General features: G+C 43.4%; 1 protein-coding gene and 1 long non-coding RNA gene across 15 annotated transcripts in view; one reads left to right on the top strand and one right to left on the bottom strand.

Annotated features, from left to right (window-relative positions):
- DLGAP1 (DLG associated protein 1) overlaps positions 1-23,641 on the top strand; it is an 858,481-nt gene that overhangs the window by 754,821 nt on the left and 80,019 nt on the right. The window lies entirely within an intron of this gene.
- LOC108395756 (uncharacterized) lies at positions 784-17,940 on the bottom strand. Of its 4 annotated transcripts, XR_012121161.1 has the most exons (7): positions 17,820-17,940; positions 17,056-17,188; positions 12,971-14,813; positions 12,343-12,491; positions 5,479-5,545; positions 4,784-4,853; positions 784-2,729 (listed from the first exon to the last, which is right to left on the bottom strand). It is a non-coding gene; the product is annotated as an uncharacterized lncRNA (long non-coding RNA). The 4 variants fall into 4 exon arrangements; XR_012121160.1 differs by lacking the exon at positions 5,479-5,545; XR_012121158.1 differs by lacking the exons at positions 784-2,729; positions 4,784-4,853; positions 5,479-5,545 and adding an exon at positions 9,591-10,016.

Here is a 23,641-nt window from a genome sequence, read left to right on the forward strand (position 1 = left end):
AATCCAAGTTAATAGTGAGAGGAAGGTTCAAATATTACATGGCGTAAACAAAAAAAGTCTACACAATACCTATCCAGTCACATTGTTCAAATTTCTTATATATCTCTCCACATATTTTCTATGCTTGCACACAAATGGAATCATAATTACATAATATATACAAACAAAATAATTCATACTGTGTGCAAATGTGAACTGTTTCAGGAGAATAATATCAGTAGCTTTCTATAGACTATCTAAGGAGGCAATGACCCAAAATGTAAAAGAATGTTTTCATTACAGAATTTATGGAATTGTAATTTCAGTGAAGTTTCAGGAAACAGAATTGAATACAGTTATGGAGTAATGTTTATAAATTTTCTAAAAAATCCAAACCACCTTTTGTATACTATACATACATAGATACGTAATCAGCCTTGGCACTAATCACCTTATTCTACTCTGAAATTCTGATAAATTCGCTTAAGGGAAATATGCCAAGCATCTCCTCCTGTATTCTGCCCCCTCCTCCCTCCCACAATCACATTAAGAGTCATTCACAGTAGCGCCTCCAGCCAAAAAGATTTGGTCAGGCTTTACTTGGAGTCATTGTGATATAAAAACCAATAGGTACTTCATTTCCCAAATTTAAAATGATGTTCTGATAGGATCTCACTTCTACAAATATAGCAGAATACACACACACACATATATATGTGTATATATATATATCCTTGTAAGTCTGGGGAAAGGAAATCCTGGGGCAAAATACCTCTAAAAATCGAAATCAGTCAAAGGGAGAAATAAAGTTTAAAATCCGTTTATTGCTCACAAACTGCAGTCCTGGACCATCTCTCTTTCCTGCTCCAGCAGAAGCAAAAATGGCCCCATCCCCCTCACCTCTCAGGTGCAGATAAGCCCTCCAGTTGCCCAGGTAATTACCCATTGATATGGAGGTGAACTTCTCTCCGCCCCTGAAGAATGATGCAAATTCACTAAAGCCATACTTCTTTCCACCACTGAGATGCAGATGTACTAAAGCCAGGCAAGATATTCTGGAAATGTTACAATTTTACCCACAGGATGTTCATTCTGTAATTATTCTTTCAGAATATTACATAAAGAGAGAGAAGGGCACCCCTATACAAATGATTATATTACAAGGTAAACTATGCTTTTTCAAATTTTAAAAGTCACTCTCTCTCCACTTTTTCCCCCCAAGAATCTGATATGAACCTCCATTTGGAGAATAACTGGATGATGTTTAGAGCTGTACAGTATTGGGGAGTGACTGTAGAGATCAGGTATGAGGAACCACACCTGCTCTAGCCATGCCTTCGACCCTGTGGATCTTTATTAGGGGCAAAACCATAGAGGAAAACCGACAAACCATTCAGGCTGAACAAATCCACTCCCTGTGTTTGTGTGCTTGGGAGCTAGTCCATGCCTTCCCTAAACTCTGAAGCCTTATAATTTCTCCAGTTTGGTCTTCTCAAGAGCATGTATCCTAAAGTATTAGTAATCTCACACCAGAAACAATTGGGAAAAAAAAATTATTAACATTAATAAAATATGAGAGCTCTTTTTATAAGACTGTACTTTCTTCAGAATTAAATTCTTAACAACCTTATTGAGATAAAATTCACATGCTATAAAACTTGCCATTTAAAATACATTAGATTTTTTTCAGATTATTCAGAGTTGTGCAACTATCACTCACAATTTAAGTTTGAAACATTTTTATTTTCCCAGTCAGTCACTCTCTACCCCTGCCCCCTAAACCTAGGCAGCCACCAATCTATTTTCTGTCCCTCAGAATTAAAATTTATGGTTTTGGTTTAATTGCCTTAAAACAAATGATTTTCTGTTATGAATGGTTTAAGTTGCCCCAAATCTAATCTCCTAAAAGTAATTGCTAATTCAGCCTAAGATTGTTTCCTGTCTGGGGCAGTGTTTGGGTGGCACCACCATGCAGAACGTTACACACTCTGAGCAGCTCCATGCCAACATGCTTGACCTGAAGGTGATCTCCTCACCATTACCCACCCATGCCCCAAACACACACCCGACATCCAACAGGGTGTGATGACAGAAAATGGCAGCACAACTGCACAGAGTTCTGGGCGCCCAGAGCCATTAGATGCAATATGTCTATTCCTTGTATAATCCTCTGAATAGTTGCAGAATTTGGTCATCATAAAATCATTACCTGTATGATGTCTAGAGCTATATTTCCATGAAGGGGGCAATGAAGACTGCCTGGCATAGGGGAATGAAGAACCATGTCCCTTGGGAAGCTGGCAGGTAGTAATTGCTGTCATGAACTCTGGGGAGGTGGAGGAAGAGGCTCTGTGGGACAGAGGAACTGGGAAGATTCAAAGACTCATTGCTTTGGCTCTTCCGTTTTGCATATTCTGGGTGTGGTGGGTTGACCTTGCTTCTGGAAGCATCTGTAAAAGGACATCTGTCTTTTAGGACAGGGAGGAAGAGGAGTCAGTGAAAGCTTCCTGGGAGTTTTTCTTTTCCTGGAGTTTAGAATTTGCTCCTGAGTTACTACTGTCTTAGTCTTCTCGTGCTGCTATAACAAAATTTCATAGACTGAGTGGCTTATACCACAGACGCTAATTTACTCATAGTTCTGGAGGCTGGGGAGTCTGACATCAAAGGGCTAACAGGGCCAGTGTCCGGTGAGGGCTCCGTTGTTCTTGTGCGTAGATGACCACCACCTTCCTGCCATGTCCTTGCATGGACTGTCATGTGAAAACAGAGAAAGAAAGAGAGAAATCTTACTGGTGTCTCTTAGTATAAGGGCACTAATCCCACCATGGGGAGGATCCCACTAATCCCCCTACTCTCATGATGCCCCTAAACCTAATCACCCCCCAAAGTCCCCACCTCCGAATACCATCACATTAGATCTTAGGGCTTCAGCATATGGATTTGAAGGCAGGGTATAAACATAACAGACACCCTTAGGTGCATACGGCCTAAATCAGATGTAATATTATGACCAATTCTTCCCTTTAGTTAAATAAAATAAACAGAAGGTGTTTGAATTTAAAGGCAGTAAGGTATCTTCTTATGTCAGTTGCTGCTGTCCTTGTAAATAGTCTTTGTCATGACCTTTGGGGATGTCTTGAATCTTAAAAAAGTAAACTGTTTCTTTGGAGGGAAAGTAAATAGGCTTTTCCCTTCTAAGAAAGGTAAGTCCTAGGGTCTGTGGAATTCAGGTGGTGAGGAAGCTCACTACAAAGTGCCACACAGCTCAGAAAAAGTGACACGGCAGAGTGAGCCAGGTAGCAGCCGTGCCAGGTTGTCCCTTTGAAATTCCAGGGCTGGCCCAGCCCCTCTGGTGTCCTGGAATGCTCTCGCTCGGTGGTCATGCAGCAGCTGAGGAAAAACCCTGCAGCCACCATGGGTGAGCTGGAATAACACCTCATCTGCCACCAGGGACAGACACCCAGAGTGATGTGTGCAGAGCCCGGCACAATCTCGGTGTCACAGCCAAGGACCAAGTGACCTTTTTCTCTCTAGCTGCCTTTAAAACTCTTTCCTTGTCCTTGATCCTTGCCATTTTAATTATTATGTGTCTTGGTGTTGTCCTCCTTGGATCCTTTCTGTTCGGGGTTCTGTGTATTTTGGTGGTCTGTTTGATTATTTCCTCCCCCAGTTTGGGGAAGTTTTCAGCAATAATTTCTTCAAAGACACTTTCTATCCCTTTTCCTCTCTCTTCTTCTTCTGGTACCCCTATAATACGGATATTGTTCCTTTTGGATTGGTCACACAGTTCTCTTAGTATTGTTTCGTTCCTGGAGATCCTTTTATCTCTCTCTATGTGAGCTTCTATACGTTCCTGTTCTCTGGTTTCTATTCCTTCAATGGCTTCTTGCATCTTATCCATTCTGCTTATAAATCCTTCCAGGGTTTGTTTCACTTGTGTAATCTCCTTCCTGGCATCTGTGATCTCCCTCTGGACTTCATCCCATTGCTCTTGCATTTTTCTCTGCATCTCTGTCAGCATGTTCATGATTTTTATTTTGAATTCTTTTTCCAGAAGACTGGTTAGGTCTGTCTCCTTCTCAGGTGTTGACTCTATGATCTTTGTCTGTCTGTAGTTTTGCCTTTTTATGGTGATAGAGATAGTTTGCAGAGCTGGTACGAGTGACGGCTAGAAGAGCTTTCCTTCTTGTTGGTTTGTGGCCTACCTCTCATGGGAGAACAGCGACCTCTAGTGGCTTGTGCTGGGCAGCTGCGTGAAGACAGGAACACGCAGACAGGGCTTCTGCTTCCTGCCCGGCTGCTATGGAGTTTATCTCTGCTGTCACTGTGGGCATGGCCTGGCTCGGGCTGCTGCTCCAAAATGGTGGAGCCCCTTGGAGGGGTGCAGCTGGGAGGCTATTTATCTCCGTAAGGGGCCTCCATGCTCCCTGCTGCCCAGGGGGTTAGAGTGTCCAGAGATCCCCAGATTCCCTGCCTCCGTACTAAGTGTCCTGCCCTGTCCCTTTAAGATTTCCAAAAAGCACTCGCCAAACCAAAACAACAACAACAAAAAAAAAGAAAAACGCACGATTTTCTTTGTCCTCAGGCACCAGCCTCAGGCACCCGCTCACCGGTCTTGCTGCCCTGTTTCCCTAGTATCCAGGACCCCATGCATGCACTGTGTCTGCGCTCTGGTCCAGATGGCTGGGGCTGGGTGTTCAGCAGTTCTGGGCTCCATCTCCCTCCCCGCTCTGACTCCTCTCCTCCTGCTGGGAGCTGGGAGGAGGGGTGCTCCGGTCCCCCCGGGCCGGGGCTTGTATCTTACCCCCTTTCCGAGGCGCTGGGTTCTCGCAGGTGTGGATGTGGTCTGGATGTTGTCCTGTGTCCTCTGGTCTCTATTTTAGGAAGAGTTGTCTTTGTTATATTTTCATAGATATATGTGGTTTTGGGAGGAGATTTCTGCTGCTCTACTCATGCCTCCATCTTGGCTCTGCCCCCACCTGAACCATACATTTTTTAAATGATTAACATGGCAAACTTTATGTTACATGTAGTTTAGCACATTTTTTTTAAAGGCTGCTGGAAGCAGTTGTGTAGTAGAATATGTGGTTGGGGCAGGCCAACCTAGGTTTGAATCTCACATCTGCCACTCACTAGCTTAGGGCAGTGTTCTATTTATTTCTATGTAACATCATTCAAACACCTAGTGCTTTAAAACAACAGCAATCTTATTATTATTCCTCAGTTTCCATGGTGCTGGAATTTGGTTAGAGTTCCAGCTGGGCGGTTATGGCTTGGGGTCTTTCCCACACTTGCAGTCCGGTGTTGGGCTGGAACAACTGGGGTCCAGCTAAGCATTTATCTTTCTTAGATTTTTGAGGCTTCTCCATGTGATCTTTCCACATGTCTAACCTGGGCTTCCTACAGCATGGTGGCCTCAGGACATTTGGACTGCTTTTGCAGTGGCTCAGGGCTTCAAGCAGGCAGCTGTCCCAGGGAGTAAAGTAGAAATAGCTGTACCAGCCCAGGAGGTCATGCAGTGTCACTTCCTTCATAGTCTCTTGGTCATAAGCAAATCACCTGCCACCTTGGATACAACAGGAAGGCAATTAGACCCCATCCCTTGATTGGAAGTGGCAATGTTCTAGAGCAGGGATTGGCAAATCCTGCTCTTACACCAACTCTGGCTTCCCTCTCCAAGACAGCCCTCACCCATTCATTTACATATTGCCTCTGGTTCTACCACAATGGCAGAATTAAGTGGTTGACACAGAGACTGCATTGTCCACAAAGCCTAAAAGATTTATTATACAGCCCTTTATAGAAAAGCTTGCTGACCGCTGTTCTAGAAGAACGTGTCAGATGGAGTACAGTTTTGCAGGTTACCAGCCTCTTTGAACTTCATCCCCACCTCCAAATCCGTAAAATGGAATGAAGACCATGTGTACAAAGTACTGAGCACAATTCCATGCTTGTAACATTAAAGTATAAAATTTAGTTCTTCCCTTTCCAGGCTTAAGGATTTGAAAGCCATGGAAAGGTGTTTGCTGCCACTATGGGTCTATTTATAGTGTCAGAAATTCCCAATTTTAGATGCTTCTTGGAATTAAGGCAGATTTTAGAGAGACCACCCCCAGGCCCCCACTTTTTAAATACATGTTTTACTCTGGAGTATTTTATGTTAGGAGGAAAGAAATATTTGCAAGAATTCTCTGAAAAATGCAATCCCCATCCCCTGCCCCAGTGCATGCCATTATCAGACTACCTAGATTTTCACCTTTCAAAGAGCAAGTCCCTAAGCAAATGAATGAGATCTGGGAAATCTGGAATTAAGTGAGAACAGGAGTGCAGGGTGGCAGGATCTCCAACTGCCCAGGGAGAGAAAGATGAAATTTGACCTGCTTCACAGCCGTGCTCAGAGCTGCCTCTGCCTCAGACAAAGCAATGAAAAATGTTTGCTGGCCTCCCCTTTACCCATTGCCTCCCTTTCCTATTACCCAGACTTGCTATCTCCACTCTGACCTCCTCCCACCTGCTAAAATCTCCTTTGGAATTTTTCTCTCATCACCTGGGTATTTCCAAGGCCAATTCTCCAGCTCCCTGAGAGATTATCTTCTTGTGGCCCAGTCTTCCTCTGTGCTCTGAATTCAAAAAGGGGTGTACTGGAGCCGGTTTATTAAGCACCTCTCAACCCATTCTCTTTAGCAGCAAGCTTCTATTCAAGAAAATAGACACACCCTCACCCCTGCCACAAGCACTTACTATGGTGACATTAGAGGGTTTAGTCCCAACTTTTCTGCTCATTTACTCACAAACCTCTGAAATGGTCCACTCTATTTACGCATCATTTAAAAAATTAATTCCTCCAAGTTATGTTTGACTCCAGTCACTTTTAAAATCTACTAAGCTTTGTTGGAAGAATTGTTCCTTTTTAATGCAGCTATTTGTCACCGTGGTGTTCTTCTATCAAATACTATTTGTGTTTTGGAGGCCGTTGGGAAAGGAAGTGTGCAATTTGGTGATTAGAGACCATTCCCTTTGGCCCTATTAATTTTTACAGCATTTCCCCCCTCCTATTGAGCCTAAATGTGCAATTTTATAAACAATTTTGTGGTATCCCCAGAGTCCCAGCTCAGTATCAGCCAAAGGCCAACTCAATTTATGCTGCTCCAGGAAGAATTGTGGTTTGGAAAAATTACTCACCTGGCTCCCAAAAATGTAACTATTAACCGCTTTTGCTGTTGTTGCTCCTGTGGCATCTGCAGAGCATTTTGCAATTTACAAAGGGCTTCCACATGCTCCCTCCTTATCTTTCACTGTACCAACCACCTTATAGTTACTGTCCCATTCTGAAGATTGTTATAAAATAAAGCATAGAATAGTTAAGTGCATCATCCTTAACAGCACTATCACAGACCTACTAATTTATAGATCTGGAATTCCAAGGATTTTTTTACTCATTTGTACATTCCATTGCTTCATAAATTCATACTTCCTCGGTGTATTAGGTGCTAGGCCCTTTAATCAATTTTGTTTCCTTTATTCCTTCTGCAGAATGCCAGGCCTTGTTCCTGAAAAAGTTTACTTTATATCCAAAACAGCTTATGAAATAAAGTGCTACCCACATTTCACTGCAGCTCAAAAAACTGTTTTCAACAACTGACTTCCTAATCTAACCCCTTATGCTAGCAATAGAAAAATGGACTAAATGAGAGACCTTGAGATAACTTTACTAGAGAAGCTTTGATTCTTCTGTTTATTTCTATATAAAGTAGACATCTGGGGAATAGCTAAAAATAAAAAAGTGTCTGAGCGAGCGGGCCAATGTTTGGAAGTACTTTTATGACTGAAATTGTGACTTAAAGGTCACATGAAATCAGAATTCTGCATGGATCTAGAACAGGAGCACTGCTGGTGAGTACACTAAACAAGAGAGGTTTACCCTAAGATTCAGTTTGTCTCATCACCTACCACCTACCTGGCACCAGACTAGATAACAGAAACCTCTGGTTGCCATGGAGATGGGCTGGCATAATCTGGCCACCTTTGCAGAGAACTTCAGAGGCTGGAGGGCCTTTTGTGTAGGACCACAGGGGCAACTGTTAAGCCAGAATGAAGGAATTGCCCTAATGGAATTGGGGGATTATTGTTGTTAATGTGTACTATTTATTGAGCACTTACTCTGTGTCAGGTGATACGCTGAGCATTTCTCATTTCATTCTCCCAACAACCCCATAAGGGAGGTAGTCTAATCTTCACAGTACATAGTAAAAAACTGACGTTTAAACAGATTAAGAAACCTTCCCTAGGTAAGGCACTTTTCAATTCAGTTCTGCCTCCAGCACTTACATTCTGAAATACCATGCAATATTGCTCTAAGGCATAGGAAGTTCTTGTTTGTTCGTTTTCTAGTAATTTAAGTGGATGATTTTAGAGATGGTATCCTACCTTGTTAGTAATAAACTAAGGAAATCTACTTGACAGACTGTATGCTGTGCTTAGAGAGGGTCTAGGACTTTAAATTTTCAAGTACTTGAACTTAGAGTGAGCAGGGCCCACTCACATTCTGCCCTTCAGCCCTCTCTGGCTGGAAATCCTTTGTGTTGACCAGGAAGGCAAAGGGAAATATGCTTGCAAGTGTTTTTGTTTTGCTCTTTTCTGAACTGAAGGGTGATAATAGAGTGTGGAAAAAAGTTTTAAACCACTGATAGGGACTAGCCTGCCAAGCAGGTGTGTGATTTCAGGGGGCGGAGTGGGGCCTTCACGCCATCTGGAGATAGCAGCCTGCAGAGGCCCAGGAAGGCTGGGAGGGGGTCCAGGGGCAGAAAACTGCTAAGGACTTGGCTGAAGAGCAAAATGGGCCAGCCACAACTCCCCACCCAACAGGAGGTGCTTTTAGCTTCACCTAAAAGAGGCAGCATCTTCAGAGTCCATTTTATCATCCGTGTGTATCTCCTGCTATAAGCAGGGGGCTGCCGGGCTGCGATGGGAGAGCATGGATGGACTACTTGAAGCTGGGCAGTCAAGGGAAGGCCTCTTTAAAGAGAGGATTTATGAGTTGAGACCAGAGTGATGAGATGAGGTTTTAATATCAAACACAAGGGAGAAGCATCTTAAAATAGGGACTCACGCCTGCAACCCTTGTGCCAGGCTCCTCACGCTGCAGAAACCCAGACATGTGCAAAGTAGAGAATTTCTCCCTCAGGTAGACTCCCCCAGGAGTTCTCAAGATCGTTTTTGTAATATTTGAATTTTGTTGTATCAAATAATGTAGGAAAGAGGGGGAAAATGAAAAGTGCCTATTTCTTTTGTCAGATAGAAGTGTCACACTGGGTCACCTTACACACCAACAGCTTCTTCATTCGTCTCATTATCAGTGTCATTGCCCTGACTCAAAAGATGAGAAACGGGATGAGAGTTGAATCATAAAGGCCATGCAGCCTGTACTCAGCAGGTCAGGATTTGCACGGCATCTGGCTGACTTCAAGGTGCTGCCTTTCCAGCGGCCATCTTACCACTGCAGAAGCTGGGCCACCAAGTCTGAGAATCTTTTTGAAAGAGAAAATATGGTCTGGTGATATCCTGTGTAGTAGAATTTGCCACGTAGAATCATTTAATCTGACAAGTAAATAGTTACCAATGATCTCTCTGATCGCTAGTTTTCTTCTGCTTTCACGTAACAAGTAAAGTGTGATGAGTTCTATAGTAAAGATGCAGAGGACCACTTACTGATGGCACACAAAAGAAGTGTATCTTGATGAATAAATAGTTTTCCAGGGAACAAAGGGCACTTCATATCTATGAAGTCACATGGAAGATTGGAAGTGCCAAGCCAAAACAAGTAAGTAAGCAAATAAACTTTTAAAAATGAAGTCAAGATGACTTAAATGATAAAGTCATTTATTTTCTCAAATAATCGCAAGTCTAAAGTTAGGGCAGCCCATGAATGTAGCCAATCAGCTTTTGGCATCTTTCCACCTGTCAAGCTGAGCACGGGTTTTTCTCAAGCAGATGCCCCGGGTGGCAGCCACAGGTCAAGGTACCGCTTGCTGATGACACTGTCCAGAGGAAGAAAAAGGTCCCTGATTTGTGTCTAGGAAGGTAAAGCTTCCCAGAAGCATTCCCATCATAATTCCCTTCTCACCCTTTTGTCCTGTAGCAAATAAAACATATAGCAGCCAGACGGTGAAGGGGCTCTACGCCAGTATTTGGCTGTGTCTATGGGTCACTGTTCCTGCTTTCAAGCTTTTAAAGACAGTGTAATATCAAATCATGTTAAGAATTTTTCATTATTTTCTTTTACATGTGGCAATCCTATAAAATTTCCCTCAAAAGCAAATGGGTTAAAAGAAAGACAAAATACCAAGCACCATATATGGTAAAAATTAAATTATTTCATCAGGTATCAAGAGCAGCGATGACATAATAGAGTATCTAATTTTTATTCTAACATATGTATTTTTCTATGATGACAATTGTAACGCATGTTCATTTTCTTAAATTGGGAAATTCAGAAAAGCCCAAATAATAAAATAAAAATTGTCCATAAGCCCATCACTTGGCTGTAACAACTTGAGGTTAAGTTGGGTCATCACATATATAGTAGTTCTACATAGCGTTACAGCAGTAAGTAACTTTGACTTTTTCTTTGTAAGAATGCATTTCAAAGTCAAGGTCTACCTACCATCATTTTCTGTCAAACAAAGCTGCTGCTGGTCAGTTTAGAGGGAAAAAAACAACCAATGGGCACACCGACTTAGATGGTCAAGGAGTGCAGCATATCACATTAGGACAAATACAAGTAATGTCGTTGTTTCTTTTTTCCCTAAGGGCGTGTATTTCCGTTGACTTTCTGATTTATAGAGCAGGTTATTGAAACCCAAACTCCATAGTAAATAAAGCAAGTGGAGCAGAAGTAGAGACTTCAATGGGACTCAGGCTGGGAAGGAGGGGAGGGGTTGCCAGAACTGACATGAAATCTCATCCTGATGCGATGTGGCTTTTGGGTCAAGGCACCAAGGCCTCAGCACTAAGAAAGGCCGTAGGATGCTCTTGGCACCTTCAGGAAGGCTGTGTGTGTCTGCTGTGTCTCCGTGGAATGCCCACTACAAAGGATCAGGGCACAGAATTCCTAGTTCTTCACTTCCAATTTAAGGAAGGAAATCTGAACATCTCTCCATCTAATAGAAAATAATAGCAAGACTTTAAAAAATGTTAAGACCTGCTTAGGCAGGAATCCATTGTAGATGGCTTTTTTTTCTTGAAGTCCCTTTTTTCTTTAATTTTATGATTCTCTTTCACACAAACTTAGTGGCACTATTAATTGCCGGGTAAAGTTTTTGTTTTTTGTGTGCTGCTTACTGTTAAAATTCTACAGAAAGACAAACTATATTCTGCCACAAAAAAGTTGTTTGGCCTTGGGAAAAATCACGTAACCTCTCTAGTCCATAAAAGGAGAATGTTGAAGCTGGAGGTTCAGAGTAGCAAACTGGAAGAGAGACCACAGATTACGGAATTCTGTCCCTCCTTTTAATGTGTGAAGGATCTGAGTTTCAGGAGGGTGAATGACCAGGCAAAAGTTGAACCGTTTTCTCCAAATTTTATTACTTTGATTTTCAAAAGTCCAGTTAATTTTCACATTAATCAGTGTTTGAAAAGCAAATGAACAGGAGATATTGAAGTGTAAAAAAATGAACACAAAAGCTTTGAAAAATGGAGATGATACTTTACAATAAACTATTCAAATTGGTATGTAGAAAGGAAATGTTGAGCTATGTGAAACATTCGATGCAAATATTTACACAATATTTACTGAATGCCCACTTGGAGCTTAAATAATAGGGAATTGAGAAGATAGTTATAATGTACTAAGTGCTTTGTCAGATAAAAAGTACAGTGTTCTAATAAGAACTGGGGGAGTCATTTAGAACATTCCAGAAGTCATCCTGGCAGAGGTGACCCCTACGATACCTGAAGGGGAAAGAGGAGGAAAGCATGTCCCTAAAGGGGAAATTCCATCTGCAAAGACCAGGGAACTTAATGGTTTTAATAACTAAAAGTAAGAGTGGGCAGGAGGATGTAGAGTTCTGAGACCTCGAAGGTGCGTGGGGAACCAAGTTCTTTGGAATCTTTAAAGCCCTCGAGTCAGCACTTATCCTGAAGGCAGACCCGTCCGCAGGAGTGACAGGATCTGTCCAGGATCTTCCACTCTCCACTCTTGCTTTAAGCGTGTACAGCAGTGTGGAAGCAGAGACAAGACAGACCCTGAGAGACCAATTAAAGTATTTCTCAAAATATTTTAACGAAATACATTTTACCTGTTGCCCAGAATGTACTCAGATCTGAACACACAAACTGAAACACATTTCACAAAACAATACTTACTGTTCCTTTGTTTGGTGCACTCTGACACTTCTCAAGCTGTTTCATTTTCAAAAATGGATTTCATGTCCCATTAACAAGTCACAACCGGTAGTTCGAGGAATCGGGAGTCAGTTAGTTGCTGTGATCCTCCAGAAAGGAGCTAATAGGATCTAGGAAAGCAGACAGGTGTATTGTAGGGTGTGGGATGATTCCCGGGGGATTCAAGAGCCAAAGAGAGAGATGATGCCCGCAGTGTGGGTTTGAACTCTGGATGGATAAAGGAGTCACTGGCTGAAATGAGGAACCCGTTAACTGTAAGATCTCTTCTGTGGGTAAAGATAGTCGAGGGGTAAAGATACCCATAACTTCTATTAGAGGGGTAAAGATTTGAGAAACGCTCTGCCACCCTTTTTGGTAAATCAAACGTATCCCGTTAATGTGGAACATTATCTGAAGAAAAGCCGTTTTAGGACTACATTATACGACTCCAGAAAGTGTTGAAGTTTTACTAAAAGGGGGAGCAAAGCAGTGTTCAGGCAAAGGAGAAAATCATTAATGCAGGGGAGTGAGCTCTGAGCCAGAAAAAATCCTGCTTGGAAAGAAGGTCAGGCTATAAATCCCAGGGCAACAGCCGAGATCAAAGACTCACCTGGTGCGTTTGCTTGTGCTGCTATCTGGGCTTCTGTAAGGCTGAGAAGAGGGTGAGTACAGTCTCCGGCTTTCCACTTCGCAAACAAGTTGGCAGGAATTAGCTTCTTTACACACAAAGTTGGCATCAAATTTAGAATTCCCAATCACTAGTTCAGAAGCTTAACGGGCATTCCTATGCACTTCTTATGAAAATGGAAATTCATCAACTTTATTCTTCCTGTGCACTCTGACAGCCTCGAGTCAAAGGGACTTTTTCCCCTACCTCTTTTCAGAGCTTCCACAGCCCCAATCCTTCCCCTTCTAAATCTTTTATTTTACAAAACAATAGGGAGTGGTGGTAGCCTGTTGCTAGTTGAAGATTTTGAACAATAGGTGTTTCTGAGCTGGGTTTATTGAAATGGTCTTGTCTGTGTCCTGGGGGAGATTGTAAATGAGATGTCAACAGGAGCTCTTTTGTGTGGATGGCATTCAGCCTGAAAGAGAAGAATTTCCTTACTGTGCTAGTATTTAAAGGAGATTGTTACTGCTTTCGCTAAAACTTTTTATCCGCCTGCCTGAGCGAACAGCGTTGAATGAGTCACTCTGTGTGACTGTGACTTCCTTCCCCGCTCAGCAACGCACTGACTCAGCCATTGACATTCAGAAAGGAAAACTCCGAAGAAGATTTCTTCGGTTTTCATCAGCCTGAGCCTCTTTTCTAGGCCGTCACGTGGACCCGAACTGTCAGCAATCCTGTTACCCGGGGAGAGGGCAGCCGAGCCAGGCTGTTTTTCTCACTCGCTGGAAAACTTTTGGCTGGTAGGATCACTTCCTTTTTAAAATCCAAGGAGAGAGACAAATGCAATTTCCTGCCTTTGGCCTTTTTCCTTTCTCTCTCCCTCCTCCCCCGCCTTTTTTTTTTTTTTTTTTTGTCAATGACAGGCAATTTCAGTTTTCTTTAATTACGGAGGCTGAGGTTTGACTGACTCCACCCTTATAAGTCAACCGTTTTATTACCTCTGGCCCAGGTGCCTGAGGGTGACAAGATGTGCCTTTATTTGGAGGGCTGACAAGGTTATCAGCAACTGCACTGGGGCTGCAGCTTTGGGCAGTGGTCACCAAAATGCTTCCCTGGCCATTGATCCATTTCCTAACTCTTTGTTGGTAGTTAATTTTGATCCAGAGACCAGCGCTGGTTTTCCTCTTGTTCGGCATTCCCTCACCTTAGCACTTCTGTGGTCAGCTGGCTATCATGGTCACAAACTGTAAATTGCAACCGTGAGCCAATCCCATAGCATGAGATGAAATCCCAACCTGGGCCTCAAACATTCAACACACAGAATCTTTTAATAGCCTCCGGCCGGGTAGGTTTGTAGTGGGTACAAGTTGCTTTTTCAGAGTTGACAGTAAAATCTTTCATCTGTGACAGTACAGATCCAAAATAATCAAATCGTATTCCTTTACTTTCTCTGGTTCCTTTGGAAAAGTAGAATGCCACCCACACCAGGAGGCAGTGCAGTGCTTGTTTCAGACAAAAATTTCTAGTGCTTGACCTGCAGTTCCATAATACATTTCTACTCACTCATTAGTCTGCTCTGATCCAAGCCATGTTACATGAATTACTTCAGTTACCTTTTACATTGGAATGTGGTATAAAAACGAGTCTTGTCAAAATGATTTTCAAACTGTGTGTGCCATTCTTCTGCCCCATTTGTGGAAGGCTCTGCCTTGAGCATTGAGAATACTGGAGACTCAAACTCCTTTGCCCCAGCTCATGACGCAGTGATTCCACACCTGGAGAGGCAAGTCAAGGAGACCTCAGACTGCTGGATGCAGACGTGATTCTAGTGCCCGACCTATAGCTGGAAGAATAAAGCCGGGTATAAACGCTTTTACTCCAAGAACCTTCCACTGTCATTTCTCAGTCTCACCATCTCCATAGTGAACCTGCCCAGGGCTGAAACCCTCAGGTGAGACAGTGGCACATTCATTTAGCAAATGAAGATCCCTTGCAGATAAACTTTCAGGCCAGTGTCCTGAGCTGCATCAAGTTAGCACAGCATCCAGCCTGGACTGGCACAGAACCATCCTCCACAACTGGCATGGTACCATCCTCTACAATTGGCACAGTACCAATTATGGTGGGCCGAGAAAAATGTCAGTTTTACACATTTTGCTGTGAAGTCAGACGATAGCTTGCATGTAGGGGATAAGAATGGGGAAGAGTGATGGAAAGGATGAGTCAAAAAGGAATCCCTGCAACCTTGCAAATATGAAATGTTTGTCTATAGAGCACATCAGACCACCCCATTCTGTAATTTATAAGGACCTTGTGGGAAGGTCCTTCAACCTTGTGGGAAGAGGCCAGTTAAAATTCCTACTAGCACCCCTACAACCATTACAACAAAAAATCTAGAAAAGAATGTTTCTGAATACAGCATGTGAAACACACACAGTAATAAATCCATAAATATCCAGAACTCCAACATGGTCAAGGAAAGAGAGACAGGGTCAGAAGTACTACCAAATATGATCTTACATTCCTCTTTGCCTTAAATGTATAGAAACCTTGACCACCCAGAATATCAAGCCTAATACCACCCCATCACCACCCATCCACCACCCTCTATGTGGGCTTGGTTGGGACACAGCTCCATCCAGGACCTGAGATGCTTCTGAAGGAGGAAGTAGGATGTGGGGGAAGGGCAGGGGGTGTGACCTGAAGGAGTGGGTGGACTTCATCTCTTCCTCTGCAATTCTGAAAGCCATTGGCCAAAACCTGACGTTGAAACTATGTGCGGGGTGACTGGTCTACCTCTTCCTGCAGACAGGTTAGAGAACAAGATTAAGGGGCGCTGCCCCATTCCCTGGGTGTTTCGTGTGTGTTAGCTTACTACAATCCAAGAAGTTCTGAATTCCAAGCACATTGAACCAAGTGATTCAGACAAGGGCTTTTGGATGCAGGCATTGCTCTCGTGCAGAGGAGAATCTTAAGGACAGAAGTCTAAGGCAGCTCTTTCAAAGTTAAGTAAGGAGGCTTGGCTGGGAAGAACCCAGGTTCCGAATGGACTCCACCCTGGACGATGTGTGCAACTCAAATTCTGCAGCCCTCTTGCCACTTCAGGAGTTAGTATTAGAGGTGGAGCACCCAGCTTCTTTAAACACAGGGAATGAGGATGACGGTAGGGTGGGAGGAGTAAATTGATACTGAACGCAGGCCTGGGCAGTGTCCTAGGTTATTCTTGCTTACTTTTGGCAAGCGATAAAAACCCAGCTGTGAAGTGGAATTTTAAAATGCAGTCTTGTACTAACTGTAAAGGTTGATTTGACTACTGAACTCATGTTTGCAGCATGCTGTGAACAGAAAAAGCCCTCGGGGACACCTGGACAGGTTCTTCTCTGGATCTGTGTCCTCCTCTGTCAGGGACACAGTTGGGTAATGAGGTGTCATTTTAAAGCACTGATTCTGTCATTTGAGAGTCGGTAAGGGGCTGGTGTGGGCTAACAAAATCACTATTCCACAACTTAACCCAGATAGTTTTTCCTTTAAAAAGGGGGGTTTCTGGGAGGAAAAAGGAAAGGAATAGAATGAATAATTAACTGCCTAACTGCACAGACCAGGCCCTCCTGTGGCCTCCCACATGCCCTGCTCTCCAAACCCAGGTAATTATTCCTCATCATGCCGAAACCAACAGGAAGGAACGGTGGATGCATTTTCTTTCTTCTTTACTTCCCCACACATCCTGTTTTCCTAGGTTTGGGGGTTTGAGTTTGCCTTGTAAAAAAGCTTCTGCTCCAGATTAAGCCCTCCCTCCAGGCCCTCTGTCCATAGGGCAGCAGTATCAGGCTGCTTTGATAGGCCTGCCATCTCTCCCAAGCCCAGAAAGTTTACCCGTGAGCAGATGTTTCTGATAAACCCAGCCTGAAGTTTCACTTAGGGCTTAGCGTGACCAGACTGTCATTAAACAGGACGTTCCCTGGTTTGTACACAAGACACTCACTGCACAGCCATTTTCTTGAGGGAGACAAGTTGGCAGTAAGTGTCCGATACCCAGCTCCCATCTAGAAACCAGCTGCTACTTCATACAGCCTCAACGTAGGTACCTGTGAGTTCTACTTTGTTTACCAGACACACAGCGACACGGCAGGAGAGTCCTGTTCAGTTGTATGATTCCATTCCAGACTTTTCCTTGTATTCCAGGCTCCAGGTCCCCTTGTGCATGTGATACAAATTCTCCTGAAATAAGATCAGGAGGTAAAGTGAGTTATTGGCCCTCAGATACCCATCCTGTGCAAGCAGACAGAGCACAGAAAGTCAAAGAATAATGCATGACAGGAACTAAGGAGAAGGAAAGCAGCTGCACTGGAAAAGGGCAGTTAGCATTCCAGGTCCATCATACATGCCAGTGAGTAAAGCCAAGCAGAGAGGATGGAAACGGTTAAGTGGATAATCCACAGGACCAACTAGTTTCAGCTGACGTTAGGTTGGGCTTTCACATGTTAAAAGTTAACCAATCACAATTGCACTTGGCCAGCTCTTGGCCAATGCCAAACAGAAGTGGGCACAGGTGATAGGAAATTCTATTGCAAAAGCCAAGGTCACAGAGAAGGCCCATATTCAGCCTACTTCTACCCTGGTGACCTCCTTTTCTGAATATTAGTCCATTTTTCTTTTTCTCCAGAAAGTCTCCTCCCATCCCTATTCATTCCTTCCTGTAACATGTATTTACCACGGTACTACTACATTTCATGCATGCTCTAAGTACTGCAGTCATCATGAATAAAGCAGGCAACAATGCCTGCCCTTGTGATTCTTATATCCTTAAGCAATTCCATTCTCTCACTCTGGTTGGGGAAAAAAAACTCACCCAACAGAGAATATAGGAAGGTGTTACTGAGAAGTGACATCTGAAAAGAAATGAAAGCTGGTTGATGAGAAGCTTAAAAGGAAATCTTCCTTCCTTGCTCCTCGCACCATCCCTACCCCAGGCCTTCTCGGCATGCTGTCTTTCAACAAGACCCAGTCTGCACAACCCGAGGAGCTGGTAGACCAGCTGCCCAAACAGGAAACCTTATATAATTCTGTAACCCTGACCTTGGGCCCTGAATTTTCCCCTCCTGTAAACAGTCCATTCAACCCAGGAAGACCTACAGACCTGTCTGGGACAAATTTTGAAAAACACGGTGTTACAAACATTGAAAAAAAAATCCCTAAGACCTAGAGGAAGTGCTATATCTGATTCAGTGGTAAAAATCACTTCATAAAGTAATAGAACAAATGGAAATTTAATCCTAACAGATGAAACTGCCAGAGCAGTCACTGTGTACACGGATGACTCAGTACCACCTGTTGAAAGGGGGGGGCGGGGGATGAACCATGAAATCCTGATCACATTCCCTACTGGAAGCTAGGGCCCCGCCTTGCAAATTAGTAAACCCATGTTCTCAACATCCTGACTTGAGGATGTTGTGTCTATTCTAAGAAGGCCATGACTCACCTTAGCTATTGGTCAAGTGATTCTTACTCAGAACCCTGAGTTTTTAATTTTCAGTATGGTCTAGGCAAAGGCTAGCGAAATGTCTACTTTCAAGATGCTCCTTTGAAATGATTGATTTCAGGCAACAACTGGTTTTATATATGGTGACCTTCAATTTCTAATATCATTTAACTTTTTGCCAAGCTTCATTAAACATCCACATTAGAAGTTTTAGACCTCATCCTCTGGACCTCAGCCTTCTAAAATGACTTTCCTCCAAACATCACTTAACTTCCTTTAATCTAGTTAATTAATGGAACTTTCTGAAGAAAACAGTTACTTCGATCTGAACCTCTTTCTTAGTTTCTAGTTAACTTTTCCAGAGAGGGAGAAAGAACAGAAACCCTCCCACCCAGCTGGAGTTAGCAGCAGCTCACAACTGCAGTCATTTCTCCAAATCAGAGACAGCTCAGAGGAAGGAGAACCTACGAGAAAGAAGACTGGTTAAAAATATTGCCCTTGGCATTTTTGTGGGTGTTTGCCCCACACAGAGATAAAAGAGCTAAGGTGGGGCTACAAGGGTGCTCTCCGCTATCGAGTTTGTAGTCTGGAAATCCTAGGTAATCCTTGCATAAGGCTAACCGTTGGCCAGCAGTGTGAATTAGAAATGCTTCTGCCTGAGAAATGTTGCTGCATTGAACATACAAATTCAGGTAAAAATTAAAAATGGAAAATGCAAGTCCCACCCAGCCAGAATCCTCAGCTTCATGGCTATTAACCCTCACTACTATCCGCCTAACCAAATGACTACAGCAGTTCTTGCTCTTCAACTTAACCCACTCTAACAAAAAATGTTTCCATAGCTGCTGCTTTAAAGACCAAAACAATATTACCCAGCGAGGGTAATATTTCTGTTAAGATTATAAAAGCAAGAGGCCTGAGTCTTGAAAGACAAGACCAGCAAAGGCGTCAACCCCTTTCCATAGTGTGTTACCTTGGAGCCAAACAGCCAGTTTCAAGGTACATCGCTGGTGTTCCGAGTTTGGCCACAAGAGGGCGCTAGAGAGCAGGGCTGCCGGCGGCAATGCAGTACCTGGTTTTCTCGGATTTTGAGTTGGCGTGGGGGTGTTGTGTGTGCAGACGGTGGGGGAGATGCAGCCGACTTTTAAAAAAACCATTTGTTCTCTGAAAGTATACCACTTGCCAATTTGTAAGGCCACGTTACCTGTTGCCAGGTTCCCGAGAGTGCTCCGGGAATATGTGGGCGAGCAAAGCACAGCACAGCCCTTCAGCGTGACGGTTTTCAAGCCCTTTTGACTGGTGGGTGCTGACATTTGGAGAGCAGCTGCCGAGGACTGCGGAGCATTGTTTGGTTGTAGTTGTAACAGAGGAGTGGCTGCATGTTACATCATTTCCAGGCATGAAGTGCCTGGGGCTTTTTTTTCTTTCTTTTTTAATGACTAACTTTCTGATCCGTCCCTCCTCCCCTGGATTTTGGTACAGTACATGCACTGTGCCCGACAGCCTTACCTCAGGAAGCCCAAGTTTTGTAGCAACTTGTTAAAACTTGGGTGCCTCTTTAAAAAAAAAAAAAAGCTGGTACTCTGAAACAAACCTTTCCATTCTTCCTTGTGAGAACAATGTTGTGTTTGATCAGCAGCAGAGCTCTGCTCCCTGAAAGATCTGTTCTCCCCACAAGAGACAGGCTGCTATCAGCTGAATAGATCTCTAAGCTAGACATGCCCAGGCTTGGTGCATTTGTCTGGCATTAGGAAGTGTCTGGAATACTAGCGACTACCAACTGGCGAGCCTTATGACTACAAGAGTTATTACAGCGCCCCTCCCTCTCTGTCCACATTCCCTCTCCTCCCACTACAGGCTCACACAAGCATGCTTTTTTCTACTTCCACGGAGGAAAGGTCAGCTAGTCTTTGTGGTTTCACGTAGCTAGGTCCCTGGAGCCCAAACTCAGAGAGAGACAAGGCTAGAAGCCCCCAGCTCCACCTCAACAGTCATCTGATGCCATCTTCTCACCGAAGGCTGGCTCAGCACAGACCACTGACCACCACACTTTGGGTGGCCTGTAAATGTTAAGCTGTAAATATTTTGCAACAAGGGAGTGATTTTTCCATGTGTGTTTTGTTTTGTGGGAGACTCTCCTTTTTTGCAGTATTTTAAAGTGTCAGCTGATGCACACCCCTTCTTCACCACTCCAAATTCATCCATTCTCTGACCCTTTGACAAGATCCTGTAGGGCGCAAAGTCCTGTGCTCGCAGCAGTTTTCCTGGCAGTTTCTCATGGAAAACACTGTGCTTCACTGGACAGGGTGTTTAATGGAAGGTTTAATGGGCAGTTGAATACAAGTGGTTTGGGTGAATAAAAACAGTCCTGAGCGTGCTAACTGTACCTCTTACTTTGACTTGGAGAAGTCATGTACCGGCTCTGAGCCTCAGTCTTACCATCAAGCAAATAGGGATAGTGAGCTCTTCCTGTCATGAGACTGTGTCTATTAAATAAATTCCTAGCACAGTGTGTTTCAGGGTAAGGATTCACTCTGTGCTGGTTAGCTTCATCTGGTGCCTGTTGAGAATCTGCACTTATTCTCCATCCCATCGTCTTTGTTATTACCTAGGTTTGTGCTTTTATCCTGTGAAGGATGGGGGCCAGACCCAATTTGTCTGGCATTCGGTGGGCCATCCAGTCTGGGCCACGCACCATCACAGTGAGCACGGCCTCCACAACTGGTTGTATGCTCAGCCTTTCTGGACCTACATGACTGACAGCAGTGGCAGCCAGCATCTCTGTTAACAGTTTGTCCTCATCCATGCCAAAATGTGTTCCCAGTATGCCAGAACATTCATAACTGCTACCAAACTGCCTGTTGGTAACTCTCCCTGGCCTTCTATCTTGGCCTCTTTCTTCAGCTGTTAGCTTCACTCTCATTGGGTCTTTCATTCTCAAATGATTTCCTAGATTTTATTCAAATTCATAAAGCCACAGGAGCTCCAGTTTGAAAGATGTCTTGTCACTTACTTCAGGCCTCTGTCAGATAGTGGTGCAATTTTAATAACTTCCCAGCCCAAAGATGACCTGGTCTGTGCTCAAACACCTCCAGGGACTAAGAGCCCACTACTCACTAAGAGCTCAAGGTGCCCACATGCCATCTCTGGACAACTGATCGCTAGAGAACTATTCTTTATGCCTCTCTGAGCTTTTACCTTTGTGATTTCCTTTGGGGCTACATATAGAACCAGTCCATGCTATCCTCTATACAATAGCCTTCGGAATAATCAGAAATCCCTGTCTTCCTCCTCCTGCAAACTAAACATCCTCTCTCCTTAAACCACTCCTCACTAGATAGGGGTTTTCTCTCCCTGGAGCACCCTGTGATTTCCCCTTAAAGACAAGGTTCCAGAATGAAATGCAGCACAAGAATCCTTCCATTTTTCTAGACCTCACACCTGCTCACTAACATATGCCCTCTTAGAAATAGGCAGCTTACCTGAGTTAAAGGCACAAGTCCACTGTTCCCATCCCAAATCTGTGCAGTAGTCCCAGTATGTCCCCAGTTTCAGTCCTTCCACCATTCCTTTTCTTCCTCTGGCCTCTTCATATCCTTTTGCTTTCTAAAGTATCCTGTAGTTTCAAGTTACCTCTCTAATATGTTCTCAGTCTCACATGCAGTATCTCTGACCTGCCTGCTGTATTTGCAAATGTTCTGTATCAGTGCTTCTCAGACTATCTCTGGCAATGCATCAGTCTGCTTGTTTGATGTCCGATCTGTTGCAGATCAATATTTTGCTAAAATGTAATAAAAACGAATTACTAGAAAAAGGAAATTAAAAAACAAAGGCACACAGAACACAGGCCTTGGGTTTTCTATTTTTGTTAGGATCAACCAACAAAACACTCTAGAGTTGCTATAAACGTTTCTAAAAGCTCTCTCGATTTTCCAGGCACTAGGCACTTAACAGTTTGTGAATGGACACAGCTCCCTCTGGCCTGCAAGCTGAATAGCACCACTCAATGCAGAGTTGTGCTAGAAATGCTAAACAACCACCTCCCTGGGAGGCCATCTACTGATTTACAACATTTGCCAGTTTGTGTGGTTTAACACTCACACTGAGGTCAGTTTCAACTATCAGTGAAACATTACTGAACATAGACTTGAAAGATTTGCATAATTATTAGCAAGCTGATAAGAACCAGTTCCAGCTCTTAATGCTGTTTGATTCATTTTATCTCCTTTGTAATAATAAAGCACTTACTTTTGAGGACTGTTCAACTGGCCATCTCTACCAAATCACCCAAATCAGGAGACCTTTGTCCTCAACAGAAACAAATAGTGGGTTGAGGCGGCCCTTCTCTCTTGTGGTCTTCAGCCCAGGAAGAGCTGACCATCTGATACAACTCTCAGTGCATGCCAGACTGCTTTGACCATGAATTCTGTGCAGAAGCCTGCAATCACTGAAGGCAGATCAAATCACAGCTTGCTTGGCAGTTAAGAACAACATAGGGTAACTTACTTACATTAAGAAGCTGTTATGAGACTTCTGTACAACTCTAAGTATATGTGTATTTGGAGTGCTTTTGTTGTCCTTTTGCATTTTTATTTGTAGTTTCTTATGGGCTTGGTCTCGTATTAGAAAGCGTTTCTAAATTTTAGTAACCAGGAACTGCTAAGTAACCCTCAGCATAGTTTCATCATATGTGACCCACTGGCTTAGCCAGTGAGAAAGTACTAATAAGCCACAAAAGTAGGTTTGATCCTACGTCTGGTTTGTGGCCTCCTAATGCAAGTGTGCTCCTGATAATAAAGGATAAGCAGAATAGTAGGAGTCTACAAGTTTCTCCAGAGCACCTTCACCACTACAGGAAAAAAAAGAATTCCTTCCTGAAGCTTCCAACATTAGCATTATCTTTCTATGCAAACCAAGACGATATTGAATAGCTAGACGCTGAAATAGGACAGAAATTTGTTCTCCTTTATTTTCTCTATAACTTTTTTTTCTAGTAATTTGTTAACTCAAATATAAAAACAAACTCTGGTCTTTCTATGCTCTGCAGGGTCATCTGCATGAAAGTGATGTCACTAAGATCTGGAATTCCACTCCTGCACACTCTGCTTATAAATGAACAGGAGTCCTTTCAGCCAGCTTTGAGCTGGGGTAGTATGTTTCAGGACCTTAAGAAGGAAAAAAAATTTTATTTG

This window comes from Manis javanica, chromosome 9 (assembly GCF_040802235.1).
Source record: "Manis javanica isolate MJ-LG chromosome 9, MJ_LKY, whole genome shotgun sequence".
NCBI classification, from domain to species: domain Eukaryota; kingdom Metazoa; phylum Chordata; class Mammalia; order Pholidota; family Manidae; genus Manis; species Manis javanica.